Raw genomic sequence first — 5,921 nt, 5'->3', positions numbered from 1 at the left:
TGAAGTCAAAAGATCGCGCAATCAGTCCTAGAATCTTATTTGCTTTCTCAGAGGCTGAAATACACTACTTGGATGATTTGAGATCGTTACTGATAATTACGCCGAGATCTTTTTCACTATCCACTTTTGTTAACGAATTTCCAAGTAACTTGTAATCGTACTTACTGTTATTTTTACCTACGTACATTACCTTGCATTTAGACACTTTTCACACCATTGCTGTAATTTATCTAAATCTTCTTGAATATCTAATTGATTTAAGTGATCATTTGCCATTCCGCACGGTTTTGTATAATTTAGAAACGGTAGATTTTACTCTATGGTCTATATCATTTATATATAATATGAATAGAAGTGGCCCAAGAATGGAACCCTGAGGAACTCCACTTGTAACACTTTCCATCTAGAAGTTTTTTCATTTAAAACAACTCTCTATTTTCGATCATTCAACCAATTACTAGTCCAACTTAATAGGCTACCACTTATTCCGTGTGAAGCTAATTTAGTAAGTAGTCTTTCGTGGGGGACGGTATCAAAAGCTTTTGCAAAGTCTAGATATATTAAACCTATATTGTTTCTTTTGTCATAACTCGAGATAACTGTGTTGTAGAATTCGATTGTTAGTCACGCAAGAACGTTTCCGTCTGAAACCATGCTGGCTATCATTTATCAAACCGTTACTTTCTACATGATGTTCGATAGCATCTCTGATGATAGTTTCCATCATTTTTCTTACGATTAAAGTCAAGCTTATAGGCCTGTGGTTATTTGGTTTCTTTTTGTCACCTTTTTTGAATATGGGAGTAACGTTAGCTGGTTTCCATTCTCTTGGGACATCTCCGGATATGATGGATTTCTTGAAAATAATTCCTAATGGAACAACAATCTCATTTTTCATTTCCTTTAAGATTCTTGGATGCCAACTGTCAGACCCTGGTGTTTTATTAACTTTGAGGTTCTCTATACACTTTTTTTTTTTTTTTTTTTTTTTTTACCGTAGTAAGTTTACCCTAGACTTTTCACAGGCTTCAGTTTGGAGTTCACTTTGAGGTGTTTCGTTTACGAATACTGAGCTAAAATAATTGTTTAAAATATCACACATTCCTTCATTTGAATATTCAAGTTGACCGTCAGCAGATAATAGTGGACCAATGTGATTCCTAACAACCTTTTTATCTCTAATGTAACTATAGATTTCATTGGGATTCTCTTTGGATTTATCAGTGATATTCATTTCGTATTGTGATTTTCTTTTTTTCTTTTTTTTTCTTTTTTAAATCTCTCTGTATTAATACATAACTTTGATAATCATTAGATGCACCCGAGCACTTAAATTTCTTATAAGTCTGTCTCTTTTTAGCAATACTTTTTTCAGTTTCTTTGTCAAGTTATTTTGGACGAGCCTGATTTGGAGGACGTCTGTCATTAAAAGGAATGTAAGTATGAATTATCTTAGTGAGCGTATTTTGAAATATTTCCCACATCTGATCTACAGATCTTTCGCTTAATTTTACCTCCCAATCTGTAAGCTGAAGCTCCTGACGTAGTCCTGTGAACTGAGCTTTACTGAAATCGGGTATTTTAGAAACACAATTATCTATTCTAAAAAACTTTAGTAGTTTGAATCTAAGTTGTGATCGCTATTTGCAACAGTTTCACCCACTTCTACATCAGTTATCATGCTTTTGCAGCTAGTGATCAATAGATCGAGTAAGTTTCCATGTATTGTGGGTTCTTTTACATGCTGAACTAAGTAATTGTCACCGAGAAAATCCACCAAGCAACTACCTACATGGCCATGTTCAAGGGTCATCCAATCAATGTCAGTAAAATTGAAATCACCCATTATCAATAAATCCCGGTTGCAGAAACTAGACAGTTCTTGAAATAACAGTTTGTCGTCTGCTAATGATAATGTTTTTTGCCTATATATTACACCTACATTCATTTCTTTGTCCATTTGTTTGGGTTAATTCTACCCACAAACTATCATATGCATCCTGTTTCGCTTTTTCTAAAGCACAAGCATGGACATTGCTTTAACGTACAACAGAACACTCCCACCTTTCTTGTGGTTTCTATCCTGATGAAAGTGTTTAAATCCCGCAATATTAAAACTATTTACCATTTAACCATGTCTCGGTTATTCCTATCATATCGAGATTTTCGCTTTTGACATACGCCTGTATTTCTTGGAATTTGTTCCTCATACTACGAGCATTAAAGTACATGGTTTTAAGAAACTCGTGATTATTTCTTTTTGACACGTTTAGTTTCAATATCATGCCTTACATTATAAAAAAATTTATTGACACCTTGCTTTATGTTGATATTTGGTCCATCATTGACATTCAATAACTCATTAACATTTCTCCCATCAAAATTAACACTTTCCCCATCACAGACATCTGGTCGCTCACGTTCATCCGATCTCTTTTGTACCCTTTTTCCCCCTACGTCACCGCGTTTCACACCGGCCCCCCGTCGTTCATTGACATTCTGTCCGGCATCCCTTCCTAAAATTATATTTTGTCCTCCAGTGACATTATATCCTACCGATATAATTTGTCCTCCACTATCATTACATCCCATCGTGATATTTTGTCCTCCACTGTCATTACATCCCATCGTGATATTTTGTCCTTCATTGGCATTCTGTTCGGCATCCCTTCTTAAAACTATATTTTGTCCTCTACTGACATTATATCCTACCGTGATATTTTGTCCTCCACTATCATTACATCCCATCGTGATATTTTGTCCTCCACTATCATTACATCCCATCGTGATCTTTTGTCATCCACTGTCATTACATCCCTTCGTGACATTTTGTCCTTTGACATAACATCATAATGTAACATTTCGTCCTCTACCGACATTGTATCCAAAAATTATATTTTGTCCTATACTGACATATTGCTCTACATTAATGCTATACTCTACTCTGTTTTCCCCAATATATTCTAGTTCATTACAAACTCCCACAATGAGGTTTGTAAGAACATCTTTGCTTCTGCGAGTAAGGTGGATCCCATCAGAAGCGTAAAGGTCATGACGCCTGGAAAAGAGATACCAAGGATCAAGAAAGTGGTATCCCAGTTGCGTCCACAATCGTGATATCTTCTCATTGCTCCCTATGGCTCTACCGTTCCAACACGTGCCAGCGTAGATCCTCGGGAAGATCCCACAGACTACGTGACGGCTCCCACTTTCCTTCATCTCCTGAGGGAGGACCTTATAATTCCAAACAAGCTCCTCTGATCTAACCCTACCCACATCGTTACCTCCCGTATGAACAATCGTAACCATGTTTGTCCGTCTTTGCTCCCTGATAGTCTGGGTACAATCGGCGATCCCAAGGCCCGGTTGACATACGAGTTTGCAACGTCGTTTAGTCTTTCGCTGCAGGATGTCGTCATAGCCTTGCACCATGGAGTCCCCCACCACCAAGAACTCCTGATTTTCAGCCACCTCATCCTCCAGCAGAGCAAAACGATTGATTAGAGCCAGCGGTTGCTAGGCAGGGGACCCGCTTACTGAACGCGGGCTCGACAAACGGGACCCCACGGAGCGCCACTCGCTCACGGCAGTGGCAGAAGTAGAAGAGGTAGGACGCTCTTTGGGCTGCGAGGAAGATTCACTCTTCACACAGAGCGCACTTTTGAGAAGACGAATTTCCTCCTCACACTTCCTGAGACGGTCCTCCAGGTTCACACAACCTTCACAAGCCATTTCGCTCCTCGTTCGGCAATACAAACGGCAAAGAGAAAATACAAGACAATAAAAGAAAACAAAAGCGGTCATTGAATATACTAAATGCACGAAGCTTACCTTATACTATTACTCTTACCTTTGGAGTACTGTTTTGATTCTAAATTACTAGAACACTACAATTTATCTTATACGTGTAACTGTATAGCGCTATACGTATACAATTACAAAAACACAACACAATCACTAGTCATTATTTAAAGATATAAACTTCACAAGAAGTAATAAACTTAACACGAGGTATTCGTAAGCTGGTGTCTCAACAGAAGACGAGTTCTCAAGCTGAGGTCACGGAGCAGACATAATCCTTTCGCTAATTACGTTTTTTTTTTTTTGCCACGGAAATTAATAGAACCTCCAGACGGCAGCCTGAATCAAAGGCAAAATGACACCCCACCCAGTACGGAAGGGGTTAATGCTGGACTGTCAAGGCAGCTCTCCCATTGGCGGAAAGATCTATGACGTCATTATGTGAATGGATGACGTCATTATGGGAACGCAGAGTGATGAATGAAATTATGTGCTGATGATCCTAGCACCGAGACACCTTATTTATTCATTTGTTATTCATTTCTAACATATTTTTCAGTACTTGTCGATTTATATAGTCATCTACTCATACTTATTATTCCTTTTTCTTCTTTTTCTGTAACATTCAATCTACTTATTTATTCATATATTCATTTATCTGTTCATCTCTATTTGTATCTACATTATTGTCTTTTTACTTATCAATTTATTGATTAATCAATTGGCTTATTTATTTAATTATCAACAGGTCTTATTTTGCATTCTCTGAGTATTTATGAAAATTGCTGTGCAATGGAAGTGTTTACGAGTATGCGCGCGCGCGCGCGTGTGTGTGTGTGTATTTACCTAGTTGTATTTGCCTAGTTGTATTTTACGGAAAGAGAGCTATGCTCGTAGTGACCCGCTTTTGTATCTTTCCGCATCCAGTTTGCTCTTAAAATCTTGTATAGTTTTAGTACTCACTGTTTCCTCATTCATTTTGTTCCAGATATCTATCACTCCGTGTGGGAAGCTATTCTTTTTTCAGATTTCTTCTGTAACTGTCCTTCTTAAGTCTTTTCTCGTGTCCTCTTGTTTTTCTTCTGTACGACTTTAATAAGTCGTCTCAATCAAGAATTTTCATCCCTTTCATAATTCTTTCTCTTCTTTGTCCCAGGGTTGGTAGATTTAGTTTATCCAATCTTTGTTCGTATGTTAAATTAGAGAGTGTTGGTGCCATCTCTGTCGTTGCTCTTTGAATTCTTTCTAGTTTCTTTGTGTGTGTGTGTTTTTTTCTAACTAGGTGTCTATAGTGTCGCAGCGTATTCAAATTTTGGTCTTATAAGTGTAACTAATATTTTCTTTACCATTTCTTCATCCATATAGTCAAAGGCTACTTTCATTGATCTTAATAAGTTAAAAGTTTCTACGACAAATTTGTTGACATGTTTGTCTGGTGTCATGTCATTAGAGATAGTTACTCCTAGGTCCCTTTCCGAGTTGACTTTTTTAACTTCCTTTGTATCAATTTTATATTGGCCCGATATTCTATTTCTACTTTTTTAAATTCCATTATGGTACATTTCTCAATGTGTGTGTGTGTGTGTGTGTGTGTGTGTGTATTCACTTGGTCTTTTTTGGATCACGTGTTGGACTCGTGATCGACAGCTATTTCCCTCCTGGAAGAGAGCTCAGAGCTCGTAGGTCCGATCTATGGGTAATGCTATGACCTTGCACACACACACACCCCCAACTCCCCGCCCACGAGAGTTATAAATTTGTACCCCTGGTGGGACTCGAACCCACAATCCCCGGCTTAGGAGGCCAATGCCTTATCCATTAGGCCACAGGGGCTTGTCCTTATCCATTAGGCCACAGGTGTGTGTGTGTGTGTGTGTGTGTGTGTGTGTGTGTGTGTGTGTGTGTGTGTGTGTGTGTGTGTGTGTGTGTGTGTGTGTGTGTGTGTGTGTGTGTGTGTGTGTGTGTGTGTGTGTGTGTGTGTGTGTGTGTGTGTGTGTGTGTGTGTGTGTGTGTGTGTGTGTGTGTGTGTGTGTGTGTGTGTGTGTGTGTGTATTTACCTAGTTGTATTTACCTGATTGTATTTTACGGGAAGGAGAGCTATGCTCGTGTGGCCCGTCTTC

At 38.5% G+C, this 5,921-nt stretch overlaps 1 non-coding gene across 1 annotated transcript; it reads right to left on the bottom strand.

Moving 5' to 3' along the window:
• Positions 1-5,561: 5,561 nt before the first annotated feature.
• On the bottom strand, positions 5,562-5,634 carry TRNAR-CCU (transfer RNA arginine (anticodon CCU)). The gene has a single exon. It is a non-coding gene; the product is annotated as a tRNA-Arg (tRNA).
• Between the last annotated feature and the right edge of the window lie 287 nt (positions 5,635-5,921).

The sequence above is a fragment of the Oratosquilla oratoria genome, chromosome 5, assembly GCF_046742065.1.
Source record: "Oratosquilla oratoria isolate Oo_2021 chromosome 5, ASM4674206v1, whole genome shotgun sequence".
In the NCBI taxonomy this organism is placed as follows: Eukaryota; Metazoa; Arthropoda; class Malacostraca; order Stomatopoda; family Squillidae; genus Oratosquilla; species Oratosquilla oratoria.
Note: the sequence above shows the minus strand (reverse complement) of the source record. Positions and strands in the feature narration are given on the sequence as shown.